General features: G+C 37.8%; 1 protein-coding gene across 15 annotated transcripts in view; it reads right to left on the reverse strand.

The window, feature by feature from the left end:
• Positions 1 to 17,669, reverse strand: part of LOC126761638 (galactosylgalactosylxylosylprotein 3-beta-glucuronosyltransferase P) — a 70,465-nt gene that overhangs the window by 30,949 nt on the left and 21,847 nt on the right. For 13 of the 15 annotated variants that reach the window (XM_050477983.1, XM_050477982.1, XM_050477976.1 and 10 more), the window contains one exon: positions 16,814 to 16,862. The exons of the other annotated variants lie outside the window; for them this stretch is intronic. The gene's annotated coding sequence lies outside the window, so the exon portion shown is untranslated. The remainder of the gene's footprint in view (positions 1 to 16,813; positions 16,863 to 17,669) is intronic. 15 annotated transcript variants of the gene reach the window in all.

Genomic DNA, 17,669 nt, shown 5'->3' on the forward strand with positions numbered 1-17,669 from the left:
TGAAGTACGTGAACAAACAATTGTCAATATAGAAATCACTATGACAGCTTGAAATTACCCTGTGAATGGTTATAAATAATACACAACTTTTGCATATTTCCCTAAACTATTGAAACGTGACAGACACATTAAATAGTAAAAGTCATTAGAGTATGAGTGAGCCTTATTTTACTGCCTCGAATTACCGACTGATAAGCTCAACTTCGCAAGCAATGCAACAAATACTATAGTACTAATGGAAAATAATATACAACAACAGCAAAGTGTTGATATATCTATATATATAGATATAGACGATTACTATTGTCTAAAAATCATGATTTATATGATTTATTAGCACGCAGTTAATTTCCAAGCGAAAATCAACTGTTGCTCACTAGTTGTGTGTGAAGTATAAAGTAAATATACATATATATTATATTGCAGAGCAATAAAAGTGTGGCAACCATTAAGGTTATTATAACAGCCCGTATCTACAAAAAGGACACCAAAATGTGCCACAAATGGAATAAACATCTATAAATGTGTTTATATTTTTATTTGAGAGCTTTAGTAGGGCTGCTAAAGCACTCAAATAAAAATATATGTTGGCTTATAAAAAACAAAAATACCTACATACATACATACATACATATGTATACTCACAATGCTTATTATTAATAGTCACATAGAAAACAAATTAACAGCCTTGTAAAGGTGTGTCGCAGATGAGTTGCAAAGCTTAAAAAAAAGTATATGTATTTGTACACACAAACTTCTGATATTTGTTGTTAGCAAACATGGTGGATGAACGCCAGAGAGAGCACAGGAATATTAATAAGAAGTTGGAAGGATATAAGCATGAATTAAAATTTAACCCTATCGATGGCTCAGTTTGATTGATGCGATTAACATGCACATTATGAGCTATTCGTCTTCACTGGCGTTAAATAACGGATATCTGGCACACAATATAAAAAGTTAGGTTTTAGTTACTCTTTTACTGATTTAATACGCCGTTAATAGCCATAAAAAAATATTAAAAATATTTGTATAAAAAAAATTTCTGTAATGGGACATATGTAGGTTGCCTTTTATATTTCGGGATTTGGCCACCTTAGTGTTTCAATATGGCAATTTCCAACTTTATTGTAAAGTTTGAAATTTTGTGTGTCATATATTCAGAACATTTTGGCATACCAGTGCTATTTGTGTTGTTTACAGTAACTCAAAATAGTCAACTCGGCCAAAAAATGGAATTAAAACGCGAACATTTCAAAGCGGTTATTTTTTAGAATTTTCGACACAGCAATAACATACTATATTTTTGACGATGAAACTTCAACTATGACCAATTTATCATATATCACTATCCCAAACGAGGTTGAAGATCACTGTAAGACGAAAACCGATATTGCAAGACCGGCATGTAACCTATCTGTTGATTGAGACAGCTGTAGGCATTAGAACGTAGATATAATTTGTTCACATTGGATCCCACACAATTTGTGAAATTCTCAAAACAAATTGGTCAAGGTTTTTTCACAACCCGAAGAGGCATTGGTGGGTTCAGGACGCATGTTTTGGAGATAACCCCAATCAGCGTGGCAAAAATAGTTTCGACAATTGATTCAAATACATGCAAAAGTATATAGATTTTAATGAAAAATTGTTTTGAAAAACAATAAAGCGATTTGCAATGATTATTATTTATTTTTGTTCCCAAATCCTGAATTATTAAAGGCAACACTAATATGACATGTAATAGCTAACTATAAATATTTATTAAATTCAGTGTATTGAAATAGAGAATACAAAAGTAAATACAATCATTCACCTGATATCATATGCATACAAAGATTCAGTGCTATAATGCAGTAAACGGCATGTCAAAAATGAACGAGTAAATTTTAGATGATAGATAAAAAGTGCTTTCTGTAAAGTCATCGCATTTCTTTTAAATCATATCATATCGCGGCGCGAGGGGCATCTAAGCACTGGCCAGGCACGGTGCCTGCGTTTCTTTCATAGCGTCAGCTGACAGCCAGATTCCCGCGAAATCACTTAGCGACTGTTAAACTACATCACATCGCGGCGCGAGGTCACCTAAGCACTGACCAGGCACGGTGCCTGCTTTTATTTTAAAGCGCCAGCTGGTAGCCAGCTTCCCGCGAAATCACCTAGGGACTGTTAAACTACATCACATCGCTGCGCGAGGGTCACCTAAGCTCTGGCCAGGCACGGTGCCTGCATTTCTTTTATAGCGCCAGCTGGTAGCCAGCTTCCCGCGAAATCACTTAGCGACTGTTAAACTACATCACATCGCTGCGCGAGGGTCACCTAAGCTCTGGCCAGGCACATTGCCTGCGTTTCTTTTATAGCGCCAGCTGGTAGCCAGCTTCCCGCGAAATCACCTAGGGACTGTTAAACTACATCACATCGCGGCGCGAGGTCACCTAAGCACTGACCAGGCACGGTGCCTGCTTTTATTTTAAAGCGCCAGCTGGTAGCCAGCTTCCCGCGAAATCACCTTGGGACTGTTAAACTACATCACATCGCGGCGCGAGGGTCACCTAAGCTCTGGCCAGGCACGTTGCCTGCGTTTCTTTTATAGCGCTAGCTTGTAGTCAGCTTCCCGCGAAATCACCTAGCGACTGTTAAACTACATGACATCGCTGCGCGAAAGGCACCTAAGCACTGACCAGGCACGGTGCCTGCTTTTATTTTAAAGCGCCAGCTGGCAGCCAGATTCCCGCGAAATCACCTAACGACTGTTAAACTACATGACATCGCTGCGCGAAAGGCACCTAAGCACTGACCAGGCACGGTGCCTGCTTTTATTTTAAAGCGCCAGCTGGTAGCCAGCTTCCCGCGAAATCACCTAGGGACTGTTAAACTACATCACATCGCGGCGCGAGGGTCACCTAAGCTCTGGCCAGGCACGTTGCCTGCGTTTCTTTTATATAGCGCTAGCTTGTAGTCAGCTTCCCGCGAAATCACCTAGCGACTGTTAAACTACATGACATCGCTGCGCGAAGGGGCACCTAAGCACTGGCCAGGCACGGTGCCTGCGTTTCTTTTATAGCGACAGCTGGCAGCCAGATTCCCGCGAAATCACCTAGCGACTGTTAAACTACATCACATCGCTGCGCGAAAGGCACCTAAGCACTGACCAGGCACGGTGCCTGCTTTTATTTTATAGCGCCAGCTGGCAGCCAGTTTCCCGCAAAATCACCTAGCGACTGTTAAACTACATGACATCGCTGCGCGAGGGTCACCTAAGCTCTGGCCAGGCACATTGCCTGCGTTTCTTTTATAGCGCCAGCTGGTAGCCAGCTTCCCGCGAAATCACTTAGCGACTGTTAAACTACATGACATCGCTGCGCGAGGGTCACCTAAGCACTGGCCAGGCACGTTGCCTGCATTTCTTTTATAGCGCCAACTGGCAGCCAGTTTCCCGCAAAATCACCTAGCGACTGTTAAACTACATCACATCGCTGCGCGAGGGTCACCTAAGCTCTGGCCAGGCACATTGCCTGCGTTTCTTTTATAGCGCCAGCTGGTAGCCAGCTTCCCGCGAAATCACTTAGCGACTGTTAAACTACATGACATCGCTGCGCGAGGGTCACCTAAGCACTGGCCAGGCACGTTGCCTGCATTTCTTTTTTAGCGCCAACTGGCAGCCAGTTTCCCGCAAAATCACCTAGCGACTGTTAAACTACATGACATCGCTGCGCGAAAGGCACCTAAGCTCTGGCCAGGCACATTGCCTGCGTTTCTTTTATAGCGCCAGCTGGTAGCCAGCTTCCCGCGAAATCACCTAGCGACTGTTAAACTACATCACATCGCGGCGCGAGGGTCACCTAAGCTCTGGCCAGGCACGGTGCCTGCATTTCTTTTATAGCGCCAGCTGGCAGCCAGCTTCCCGCGAAATCACCTAGCGACTGTTAAACTACATCACAACGCTGCGCGAGGGTCACCTAAGCTCTGGCCAGGCACGGTGCCTGCGTTTCTTTTATAGCGCCAGCTGGTAGCCAGCTTCCCGCGAAATCACTTAGCGACTGTTAAACTACATGACATCGCTGCGCGAGGGTCACCTAAGCACTGGCCAGGCACGTTGCCTGCATTTCTTTTATAGCGCCAACTGGCAGCCAGTTTCCCGCAAAATCACCTAGCGACTGTTAAACTACATGACATCGCTGCGCGAGGGTCACCTAAGCTCTGGCCAGGCACATTGCCTGCGTTTCTTTTATAGCGCCAGCTGGTAGCCAGCTTCCCGCGAAATCACTTAGCGACTGTTAAACTACATCACATCGCGGCGCGAGGGTCACCTAAGCACTGGCCAGGCACGGTGCCTGCGTTTCTTTTATAGCGCCAGCTGGCAGCCAGTTTCCCGCAAAATCACCTAGCGACTGTTAAACTACATCACATCGCTGCGCGAGGGTCACCTAAGCACTGGCCAGGCACGTTGCCTGCATTTCTTTTATAGCGCCAACTGGCAGCCAGTTTCCCGCAAAATCACCTAGCGACTGTTAAACTACATCACATCGCGGCGCGAGGGTCACCTAAGCACTGGCCAGGCACGTTGCCTGCATTTCTTTTATAGCGCCAACTGGCAGCCAGTTTCCCGCAAAATCACCTAGCGACTGTTAAACTACATGACATCGCTGCGCGAGGGTCACCTAAGCTCTGGCCAGGCACATTGCCTGCGTTTCTTTTATAGCGCCAGCTGGTAGCCAGCTTCCCGCGAAATCACTTAGCGACTGTTAAACTACATGACATCGCTGCGCGAGGGTCACCTAAGCACTGGCCAGGCACGTTGCCTGCATTTCTTTTATAGCGCCAACTGGCAGCCAGTTTCCCGCAAAATCACCTAGCGACTGTTAAACTACATGACATCGCTGCGCGAGGGTCACCTAAGCTCTGGCCAGGCACATTGCCTGCGTTTCTTTTATAGCGCCAGCTGGTAGCCAGCTTCCCGCGAAATCACTTAGCGACTGTTAAACTACATCACATCGCGGCGCGAGGGTCACCTAAGCACTGGCCAGGCACGGTGCCTGCGTTTCTTTTATAGCGCCAGCTGGCAGCCAGCTTCCCGCGAAATCACCTAGCGACTGTTAAACTGCATCACAACGCTGCGCGAGGGTCACCTAAGCTCTGGCCAGGCACATTGCCTGCGTTTCTTTTATAGCGCCAGCTGGTAGCCAGCTTCCCGCGAAATCACCTAGCGACTGTTAAACTACATCACATCGCGGCGCGAGGGTCACCTAAGCTCTGGCCAGGCACATTGCCTGCGTTTCTTTTATAGCGCCAGCTGGTAGCCAGCTTCCCGCGAAATCACCTAGCGACTGTTAAACTACATCACATCGCTGCGCGAAAGGCACCTAAGCACTGACCAGGCACGGTGCCTGCTTTTATTTTAAAGCGCCAGCTGGTAGCCAGCTTCCCGCGAAATCACCTAGCGACTGTTAAACTACATCACATCGCTGCGCGAAAGGCACCTAAACACTGACCAGGCACGTTGCCTGCATTTCTTTTATAGCGCCAACTGGCAGCCAGTTTCCCGCAAAATCACCTAGCGACTGTTAAACTACATCACATCGCTGCGCGAGGGTCACCTAAGCACTGGCTAGGCACGGTGCCTGTGTTTCTTTTATAGCGCCAGCTGGTAGCCAGCTTCCCGCGAAATCACCTAGCGACTGTTAAACTACATCACATCGCGGCGCGAGGGTCACCTAAGCACTGGCCAGGCACGTTGCCTGCATTTCTTTTATAGCGCCAACTGGCAGCCAGTTTCCCGCAAAATCGCCTAGCGACTGTTAAACTACATCACATCGCTGCGCGAGGGTCACCTAAGCACTGGCTAGGCACGGTGCCTGTGTTTCTTTTATAGCGCCAGCTGGCAGCCAGATTCCCTCGAAATCACCTAGCGACTGATAACTACAACACATCGCGGGGCGAGAGTCATCTTTTACATGACATCGCTGCGCGAAAGGCACCTAACCACTGGCCAGGTACGGTGCCTGCTTTTCTTTTATAGAGGAACAATTTGCGACGTTTGTGCTAAGAGATCTGTGGGGTATTCGACGTGTCCTGATTACGAATTTGAATTTACAATAATTTCAAACTACAACACAAAACATATTGCGTGTTACGACATTTTTACTATCATTTACGGGTTTTAGAAACCCAAAAACCAGCTTGTGACATCATCGCAAAATGGTTGTAAACTAATGAATTACTATATTTATGTGCATTTAGTGACGAAAAAGTCTTACTAATTTAAATACATATTCGCATGCTGCATTTTCTCTGTGCTACGTTATAACTAATTTAGAACTAAAAATCAGCTTGGCTGTAAAGTTTTATTCTGAGGACATTAATCACTAATTATGCTTCCACTCACCAACTTTTATTTACCGAAAACCGGTACTGAAGCTCAGATCTAGCAACATTTACTACGATTATACTTTTTTCATAGGCAGAACTAAACAGCATTTTATGGAAATATTTATGATAATTTTTTAAACATTTTTTTTTTTATTTTTATATTTAAGAAAAAAAATTGAGATTAAACTCTTTACTGATCTTTTATTTTAAATGCATTTTGTTTTTTCAAATATTATAAATAAGTATATATCAATATCGTTCACCACTAACTGTTGACAAACCGCGTGAAGTTAATATACCAATATTATATAACACCGTTCAAAATGCCAAAGTTAACATATTTTTATTAAGGGTTACCTGTAAATGATAGATTACTTGTTCGCGTTCTAACCACTTTTAAGTTATATGTTTATCTTTCTTAAGTGAATATTATTTTCATGTGGAGCTAACATTCATCAAAATATACACCAAAACTGCGCAATGAAATTACTTTTGCCTATTAATATACAGTTAGACGAGCTCTTATCTGCAAAAGCATTTCTTCCGGCAATAATTATTAGTATTATCATTATTCACTAATTTTATAGTATTTGTTTTGATTGGATACACATTAAATATACCATGTTTTAGACGCTTTTATCAGTACATAAGCATTTGTGTTAGAAAACAATAGGCAAAGTAACGAGTACCGCACTCTTATCAACTTCCGGCACTTCCCCCTATGGCCATAAATTGTTAATCAACAATGTAAATGTATTTACATATTTAACAAATAGTTGTGGTAGATTGCTTATCGAATTTAAGTTTTATGAGTGCTTTGGGAGACGATTTCGACGATTTTCGACTCGGCTAATTATGAACTTAGATTAAAAAGTAGTAGTTTTCATTACAAATTAGCATGTTCGTGAACGATATTAACTGAACAAGTTTATTTCTAATAGTGAAATGTAATTGCAATACTTATGCAAAAAATTTATAATAACAGTAGATAATAGATGTGTACATATGCAGATGGATTTTTTATAGGAAACCTGTATACGTCACCTAAAATGCAAAACAACGTAGCATAATAAAATTGAAATTGTGTTTTCTACTGCTTACGATTCACTACATCGTATTACATAAGTATATGTAGCATAAAATGTTCAGCTTCCGCTGTCAGATATAACCAATATAGAACCATTTAAAACCAAAATACTAATTTTTTTCGCCTGTAAATTAATGAAAAGTGATATTACGTTATTTTGTATTTTAGGTAACGATATGTAAAAAAATATATAGAAAACTCAGGAAAGTGTGCTCTTGTACAAAAAAAATATTTTGCAAAAATTTTAGTTAAGGAGGTATTCTAGTCCACACATTTGAAAAAATCGCAAAAGGTTTTTTTTCATAAATCGATAATTCAGATATTCAAAAATAATTAAGTAATATATCAAATACTTTTTATCAATTGCAAAAAAACGCTGGAATTCGGGTATCTGAACTAGAATACCACCCAATTTCCGTTATCAATTTTGACCGTGTGGTGACACACACGCAAAAAACCCACACGCCGCAAGCTTATCATACAAATTTACAAATATCAGCAAATGAGTCCACTATCAGACCATAATTTGGCTATAAGAATATAATTTTTATTGCATTATTATCAGCTTGTGATTGGTTTTACCGAATTTTGAATATTTATTTGGGCGCATATATGGGAAATATTGTTTATCACTTGATTATTTTTATCTAAATTTTGTTTATTTCAAACTTCTAAAAGTAAACAAATAATTTGGAAAAAATCAAAAAAAATAATTTAAAAAAAAATGAATTTTTGATGGATGTATTTAATAACCTAAGATAATTAAATTTTACTTATGTATAAGACTTAAGAACAAATCTACCTCTGCCATTACCTACTAGATCTAATTTACTGAATATCTTAATGTAGATAGATTGTAAATAAAGTAAATAAAAAAAAATAATAATAATAATTTAAAAAATCCAAAAAAAATTTTATCTTGATTTATATTAAATTATTTTTTTTTTATTTTTTTATAATTTTTTGTTTATATATAACTTATAAAAGTAAGAAAATAATTTAAAAAAATCAAGAGAACTGTATTTATATTTATATTAAAATATTTTCGATTTCTGAGTAAATAAAAAATTAGAAAAAATTTAATACTTACAAAAATTTTAACCAATATGCTCAAGAAACTGTTAATACTGTATTAAGCAATACTTTATTTAAATTAATTTTAATTTAAATTAATTTTCTTTTCAACACTCTCAAAGTTTTTTATTCAAAAATAGCTTTTTGCACATATTTAATTAACACAAATTTCTCAACTTTCACTCATTTCAAAAACTAATGCCACTGAACTAAATTTGTTCGTCGGAAAAAGTGGTTGCTAATAAACACAAAAAACATATAAAACAAATGAATATAATTAAGCACATTTGTGATTTAATTAAACGCCAAACAGTGCACTAAATACCAATAAATTTCACTTTTTATTATTTTTTCAAAAACAAACTAATAATATACATATATCAAATTGATAATTAACACAGTTTCAAACAATAAATTTTTAATGCGCGTATAATTTTTGAAAATAAACAAACCAAGAAGAAAAAGCATATTTTTGCACACTACAATTAATTAACTGTTTTTGTTTATGATCAGCAACTTGTGACCATAGACCAAACAATAACACAAATTTACTAAATATATGTCAACACTTCGGAAAAGCGGCTTACAGCGACGGCGCAAGCTCACTCAATTAAAAAACACAAACAAGTGGCGGTGTCATTTATTAATGAATTTTTGAATAGGTCAACTATGAAACTAAGGCCCAGCGGGCACAAACGCGTCATGTGGTGTAGGGGGTTGTTTGCATTGTTGTTGCTTTTGACATGTAAAAGTACGTGTTTCAAAGCGCAAAATGTTATCAAGTGTTACAACTAATGCATGTAGAGGCATAGACAGTTATACGAACTAATGGAGTGGGGGGTTATAGCTAACTCGTTAAGCTTAATTGACCGTTTTAGAGATTTTTTTCTAAATAAGAGTTGATTATTGCCAAATCGAACACACAAGTGGCATAAATCATATAGATTATAATATTGGGTAGTCGAAAAAGTCTTTTCGTATTTTGTCCATAGATGTCGTTGCACTCGTATATCTTCAGTATTACCAATCACATTGTATCATACCATATAAAAAACAATTAAAGTCGGGAAAGTTGAAAGCAGTTACAGCTATTCAAAAATGAGTGAAAATAATGAAGAAATTCGCAATATTTTGAAATTTTTGTATAAAAAATTGTTTACTGTTTATTTATTTATTAGTAAAAATATTATTTAAAAAAAATAAGTTGAAGTTTGTTTAGAAATGCGAAAAGACTTTTTCGACTACCCAATATTTTCTAACATTTTCTTGCTTGTTAAAATTATTTTAGAACTTAGGATAGATTTCTATTATTATGACGAAAATATAAAAATTACCTCGCAATTTTCACTTGTTATCAAACATTTGAAAAACGCCTCAAATTCTATGCGAAATTAATAAAATCAATTTCACCGCAAAGTGGTCTGTAGCCAACACAAAGCCCTCCTTGCACGCCTTTGTCAGAGCACCCACACATCTACCATACGTAGTATATGAATTTCGGCTGGCCGTCAATGTCAACTAGAACTATGAAAGTCGTTTATTACAAAAACTTTTTTAATTTATTTAAAAATATTATGAGGCACCCCTTCCTCATTAAGTAACAGCAATGCGTATGCGTAAATTCCTGTACGGAACAGCAAAAATGCGCAAAATATTTTGGCGAAAAGTTTTGCCGTAAATTATTTCACATTTTGCACATATTCGCCTGTTTCGTTATGCCCGTGTAATGTTGTGTAAATTTGCGCAATTTTTATGATTTACTTATGTGCACTTGAAGTCATTATTACCCATATATTTTACATTTTAGCACTTACATATACCAAGTACTTATGTAAATATGGGGTAAGTGGGTATATGAGTATATAGCGTACCTAAGCATGGAACTTGCAGTTTTGTGTTTGCATTGTTTCACGTCAAAGGCGTCGCAGCTAGTGCACATGTCTGACTGGGCATAGAACCGCGGCTCGAATTTCACCAAATATGCCGTCATCAGCAAACGAAATTTATGAATTTGTTGATGACGTAAGCGCAAGTGAAAATTAATAAATGTTAAGTGCATTTTATATGAGTTTATTAGCCATATATGCAGTTATATGAACGGATCTCGGTGCGGAAAGGGTTGCGGAGATATGACTATTTTGCACGAGCGCTCATGTGCCTTATATTGCAGTCAGCTGTTTGGTAGGTCATTGGTAATTGTAGTTATATTGGATGATAATGAAATATAGAGGAGCAATAAATGGTTTAAGTATAAAGCGTACTCCTATAAGTGCATAATATAGCATCGAATCTATTGCGCAGACTTTATAATGCAGAAATAAAATCAATTCAAAATACATTGCATCTGTTTCCTCTCTCTGTAGATTAGCAATTCACTCTAAGTATCATTAAGAAGTTTATATTGCATGGCTGGTCCTTCAAATACACATCACACTTACACTACTAAACACATATCATCAAAGCGCCTTAAACTCATCACAAAACTCCGTCGGTAGTTTTCTTATATTCTCGCAAATGCACCCAGATGGCTATATGTGTGAGATGGTTAGATGGTTTAGGCTTGGTTTTGCAAAGACGGGATAACCAAACATGAAATAATTTTACAACTGGTATCCAGTAAGGTTTTAAACCATACAAAAGAAACCCCTACAGCCAAGGTAGCTAGAGTGGCTATGTGACGACGCACCTAGGTCTTTGGGAGACCCATTGTGACTAATATTCCACTGGGACTAATATTCCATCCCTATATTGTCTCCATTTTGAACCAACACGTTCTTCTGATGAGGTTCATCAAAATGTTTTATTTGTGCAACCTACGAAACGTCGTCCAGCAAACATCGCCGAATGGTTGCGATTTCGGATCACGACAGTCGGGTCTACGTAATAGGAACGGACTCGGCTAAGGAGCCTGTTTCCTGGCAATAGTAATTCTGACGATTCTAACCACAACAGTCTAACAGAAAATTTTAATCAACAGTGATAGTAACAGCAATAATGTGACTGCGCAGCTTTAAAAGTGTGCAAGCGCTCGCGACGAAAGCGTCGACCAACGCTTTCCAGCGATTCCACTATGATCAACAAGCCATCTGTTATTAAAACTTCGAGAACTTTCGTAGGTCCCGGAAACAAATCAAATCTCGAGTAAAAAACAGTCAAGATACAAGCAAGGCAAGTAAAATCCGGATTTTGTATACCTCAAGCTTATTATTACGCGGAATATAATCCAAGTATGTATATTTCTAGTGCACTTAGACCACATATAATTTTATTCATAAAACCAAAAAAATTAAATTAATAATAATTAAATTTTAAAATTGCTTCTGTTAATTTAGTAATTCATTAAAGAGCCTGTAAAAGCAAGGACGAAATAGACCGATATTACTATTTTTGCTTTTCATTTTCATTTCATTTCCTATTGAACTTGTGTGGCGACATCAATAAATATGACAAAAGTGGTATTTGTTATAGTCTGCATTGTAATGGCGACAACAAGGCGAAAGCCACACGTTACGTATACTATATATGTATGTAGGACAACTGAAGAGTTGAAAACAAGAGCGCGGAGCCATAAAGTCAGCAGCCAGCAAAACATATGGCGACAGAGCGACTGCAGCCGCATTGCCTGAAGTTCATGGTTCATAGCTTATACTTGTATATGCACAAACATATATGTACATATGCATAGGAACATATGAATTTATGTGGGCGAAATGCCAGCTAAAGCCAACTGAACCATCTCCTCAATGTTTTTTTCACTTTTTTTTATTTGTTTCAACACAAAAACCGATACCTAACCGTAGGGACACCCAGCAACAAACCGAATGCACCCCAACACATTCACAAGCCAACTGTACGCCACTCAATCGACCGAAAGCAAAACAAACCACAAAAAATGAAAGTAAAAACAAAAATCGAACTCGAGTATTGGCAATTAAATCGTTGCTAGTCCTATGTACCTATACAGCAAATACAAAGCAATTCAGTTAAAGCAAATGCAATAACACCAAGCAACACAAATATTGTACGTGTACAACAAAAGTACAAAAAGGCAAATTGTTTGGCCAAAATAACTTTACAAAACGATTTCGTTGCTTACTTGAAAAGTTGCCAATTTCAGATAAACTCTTTTGTGTATTGGTAAATATGTGCAAATGTATTTGTATTGCAATGAAAGCGCTTTCACACACAGATGTAAACAGTTTAGCAAGAATAGCGCGAAAAAGCAGCAAAAAGCTGCAGACTTGCAAATCTTTCCTACATTCACCGGCGACGCTATGCGGGTATTTATTGATTGCAGTTTAAGTGAGTAGACTCACGAATATGCCTATAGACATTTGGGTAGGTCAAAAAAAAATTAAATATTTTTTCGCTTGGTACTCTGGAATATAGGTTCTTAGACACCTCTATATGAAAACCTCTCTAAGTATGAGCTGGTCTCTGGTCACTAGTCTCATATTTTTATTATTTAATTTTTTTGTGGAATTAAATTTTTTTCGCTGATTTTTCAAAGATGGTTATCTCGTAAACGCTTAGCTTAACCAAAAAAATATATTGTAGAGCAATTTCCTACAAAATCTATGAAACGGGATATTTTTCAAGTAGTTAGAAGTGTGATATTAATTCCTCTATTTGATAATATGAAAACATACTTTAGGGCGAAGGACCATTTGTAATGGGAAGGTAGGGCTCATACTTGTAGAGATTTTCCCAAAGGTGCCCAAATACCTTTTTATTCAGAGTACAAAGAAACAAAAATATTATTATAATGGGTTGTCAAAAAAGTCTTGCGGTATTTTTATTGAATTTTTTTTTTTATTGAAATTGAAATGAATTTTTGATGACTCTGGCCCAGCTCTTAACCGATGCTACGGCTGCTACTATGCCCGGCTCTTTCGACCAATTCAGCGATTTTATCGCAATTTTCGACGACAGGCCTTCCGGAGCGTGGCGCATCTTCGACCACCTCTACACCAGAACGAAAACGTTGAAAACATCGTTGTGCGGTGGAAATGGAAACAGTATCGGGTCCATAAACTGCACAAATTTTATTGGCGGCTTGAGATGCATTTTTGCTTTTATCGTAGTAGTGCTGTAAAATATGCCGTATTTTCTCTTTATTTTGCTCCATGTTTGCGACGCTATAACTCACGAACGACTTAAAAGAAACGACAATCAATCATCAAACACGTGTTAGCGCGTGAAATGAGCTTTCCAAAAAGGTATAGCATGACCCGATGCGACGAATAAAACTAGAACTACGCGCTTTCAGCGCCAACTAGCGAAAATACCGCAAGACTTCTTTGACAGCCCATTATTTATTATTGCTCAAGTACCAATTTGTCAGAGTACAAAGCAACAAAAAACAATTTCTTTGACCCACCCTAATGGACATACATATGTATGTATATTTACTATTTTTCGACTGGTCCGTTTCTTGTACGTAGAAATGTGAGTATAATAGGTGAGAGCTGCAAAAGCTAAGTGCACATACGTGTGCGTAATTTATAAGTGAAATTATGGAATTATTGAGAAAACTGTCACTTTGTTTATCTTAATGTACTGTGTATATAATACTTTATGCTTTTGGAAGAGATGTAAGATAAGGTGCCCTTTTGACTAGCTCATCGGCTTTGCAATTGCCAGCGATTACATTATGATCTGGCACCCAAATCTGAAGATGAAGTAGCTTGATGATATTTCCAGAGAGAAGAGACAAACGCCCCTTTACTAACTTTAAGCGCACAATTAGCGAGATTAGCGCTAATATTACCGTTTTGCTGTCGAAGAAAAGTCTCACCTCCCTGAATCAGGCGGCACTTTGAAAAATCTACATTCAAGCTTCTTAACAAGTGTAGCCCTCTCGAACGGCCTCCACCAGACGAATACACCATAGAATATTATTGGTTTGAGTACAGTTCAACATAGCCAAAACACCACCTTTGGTGAGAGTCCTTTTCCCTAAAGCTCCTATACAGCAATATAAGGCAACCGATTCCTTGCTTATTCTCTCCTCAATATTTGGCATCCATGAAAGTTTTCTAACAGGTTTTCTAGGTATTTCACCTTATCAAATAGGTTGAAGGCATGAGCATCTGAACGAGGCGGAGCCTTATCTGATATCTTATACCTCCTGGTAAATAAAACCATTTCAGTTTCTCGTGGGTTGACGGCTAAGCCTCGTCTATGCGCCCAGTTGTATAGGTTAACTTTAGGCTACCCTTAGGTTACTTCATAGACGGTATTTCGACATTTTACTTTATATATCATCTTCAGCATAAGCTGTCACCCGCCTTCGAGTTGCTCAAGTTCTTTAAATAGTTCGTTAACTACCAAGATCCAAAGCAGTGGGTAAAGCAGCCGACCCATGAAAAAATCTCTACAAACTGAGACGGTGTTGAGAAATCGACTCTCCTGAATGTCTAATCTAGCCAGCGAAGCAAACGAATAAGGAATAAGGATGTGACTACCACTCACTCATATGATGCTTAGCATAGCAAATATTAACTCTACGCTCGGAATGGTCATTTAAAGTCATGTGAAACTCTACAACCCAAAGACTTTCCCGCATGTACATATGTATATTCCGTCGGGATGTTCTAGAAATCATTTATTCATTTGCACATCATGTGAAAATAGGCTCAACGTTAATTTGGTAACTGTATTTAAAATTTGTTTATATGCACACTTACATGAATATATATTGAAAAGTGTGTGTGTGTGGGTGTGTATGTGTATATACAACTGCATAACTATGTAAGCATGCAAGCATTTAAATTATCCCAGCTTTTACTGCAGTGTCCTCATTTCATTCACTTTTACTGCTTGCTGTCACAACTGTCACTGAATTTTAATTAAAATTTTGTAATGGTCAAGTTTCGAAAATGGGTTATTTAAAATTTCATGTCGATTGCATGACGACTGACGCTTGCGAGCACTCTACACGATAGCATGCAGAGTAAGTAAGCGGTAAAAGAGGAATCAAGTTAATAGACAGACATCGTAGCTGGTATACTTATAGAGCGTCCGCATGTATACACATATAAACATGTACGTTTGTATGCGCTTTAATAAAATATCAGGGTAAGGGTGAAAGTTCTATGGAGCTTTATATGTTTTGTACTTTTGATATAAAAATGCTCATTGGTACTTCAATTTGGCAGCCATTTCTTTTTTTTTTTTTTTGATTTTTTCAGTCTCTGTTTTAACATGCTATTGACACAATACTGCAAATAAACTCCGAGCCACAGTTTGGTATGAGTAGCTACTCAAGTTTTACGGCATGTATGGAGGATGGATCCTGCATACAACAACTGTGCAATTTGTTGATTTTTTTACATTTTTTTTAGTGGTCAGTAACTGGTGAAAATTGTCCAATGAAACATTTTCTATTGCCTATGAAAGGAAAATACACAATAAACCATGCAATAAAAGTGGTTAAACGGAATAAAACTCAACTCGCTCGTATATTTAACGCATTCTATGAATATGCTATACTATATGCCGTTATAAAATAGCCAATACTATCTAACAAAACAGCAATCGAAAACGCAATAAGCGCCGACATTGCTGTGACAGCAAATGAAAATGGCTGAAAAATATTGTGTCATAATAGCCTCAACTATTGTGGGATGTAAAAACATGCCTAAGACCGCAATAAAAATATTGCGCACAAATGAAAATTCCAAATTGATATTGACTAGTGCTCTCATAGCAATAAAAATACATTGCACTTTTACTGTTCTTGCAAATATGTGTTTATATACCATATATACATAACATATGTATGTATATATTACAGAGAATTATTTATACTAAGCCAGGGAAGAATATTGTACTGAAACTTATATAACTCCAAATCACATATTTTTGCATTTTTAATAAGTTTTAAGTTTAATAGCTGTTTTCTGCGAAGTAAAAAAAATCTTAGTTGCACAACTTAAGCTATTTAAAATATTGCAAAAACTTCAGCTCACTTTCAAAAATTGTATAAGTTGTTAGAATATATATCGTCACCTGAAATGCAAAATAACTTAACAACATTTTCGGAAATTTACAGTGGCAAGAATGAAACACGGAATAAAATGGAACATGAGTGAAAAAAAATTTAAATTGATTAAAACTGGTTTATATCTGAGCACAGAACCTGAAAATGTTGGACATATGTAATATTATGTATATAATTTGAAGTAGTGAATCGTAATCAATAAGACACTCAATTTTGAATTTTTTGATGATACGTTATTTTGCATTTCAGTGACGATATGTATATTTGAAGTCACTCACCTCATATATTTTGCTGTCATTTCAAAATTATTAGGAATAATGTAAAATTCTGGAAAAAATAGAAAAATATAAAGAGATGTTGTAATACAGAAAACAAAAAATAATAATTAAAAATACCACACAGTTACAAATACAATATAGATGTGTTTCCTTAAGCAGATATAACAACTTGTGCATTTCAAATTTTTTTTAAATCTAATAAATATTAGATCCGTGTAGACAACTTTCAAACTCAAAAAATCCTAGTACAATCAATTTTATTGTTTTTTTTCACTGTTTTTTTCATCTACCTATCATTTCGAAGTAATGTTAAAAATACTGACACAGTAGTCGTCCCGTCGATTTTGCTGCGCAGTTTTCAGCAAAGAGGTCTATAGGTGTCAGATTTAGTAACAGTTCAAGAACGGCGGTTGGAGTTTTTCTTAAAGCTCCCGTTATGCACAGCGCAGCAAGCCTTTGAACCTTCCCATTGGCTTCTGGTAGATGGATTTTCGTACGCCTTTCCACCATACTACTGCACTTTAGAGCAGAATTGGTCTTACATCAGCTGTATGGCACCAGTGCATGAGCGAGAGAGCGAGCCCCCCGGTTGTGCCGAGCATCTGCTTACACGGATATAAAGCATTGCTAGCTTTGCTCACTATTTTTTCAACGTTGTGCTTCCACAGCTGCTTGCTGTCCAAGACTACCCCAAGGTACCAGCCGCTGTCCTTGAGAGGGAGTTGTGTTTCATTTATCGAAGGGAACTTCCATAGAGGAATGCTTGTGAACGCAAGCAGATTCGTTTTCTCCGTGTTCAATCCCAGACCCGCTTGCGATATATATAACACCATTAACAATGTTATATAAAACAAAT

Source organism: Bactrocera neohumeralis, chromosome 6 (assembly GCF_024586455.1).
Source record: "Bactrocera neohumeralis isolate Rockhampton chromosome 6, APGP_CSIRO_Bneo_wtdbg2-racon-allhic-juicebox.fasta_v2, whole genome shotgun sequence".
In the NCBI taxonomy this organism is placed as follows: domain Eukaryota; kingdom Metazoa; phylum Arthropoda; class Insecta; order Diptera; family Tephritidae; genus Bactrocera; species Bactrocera neohumeralis.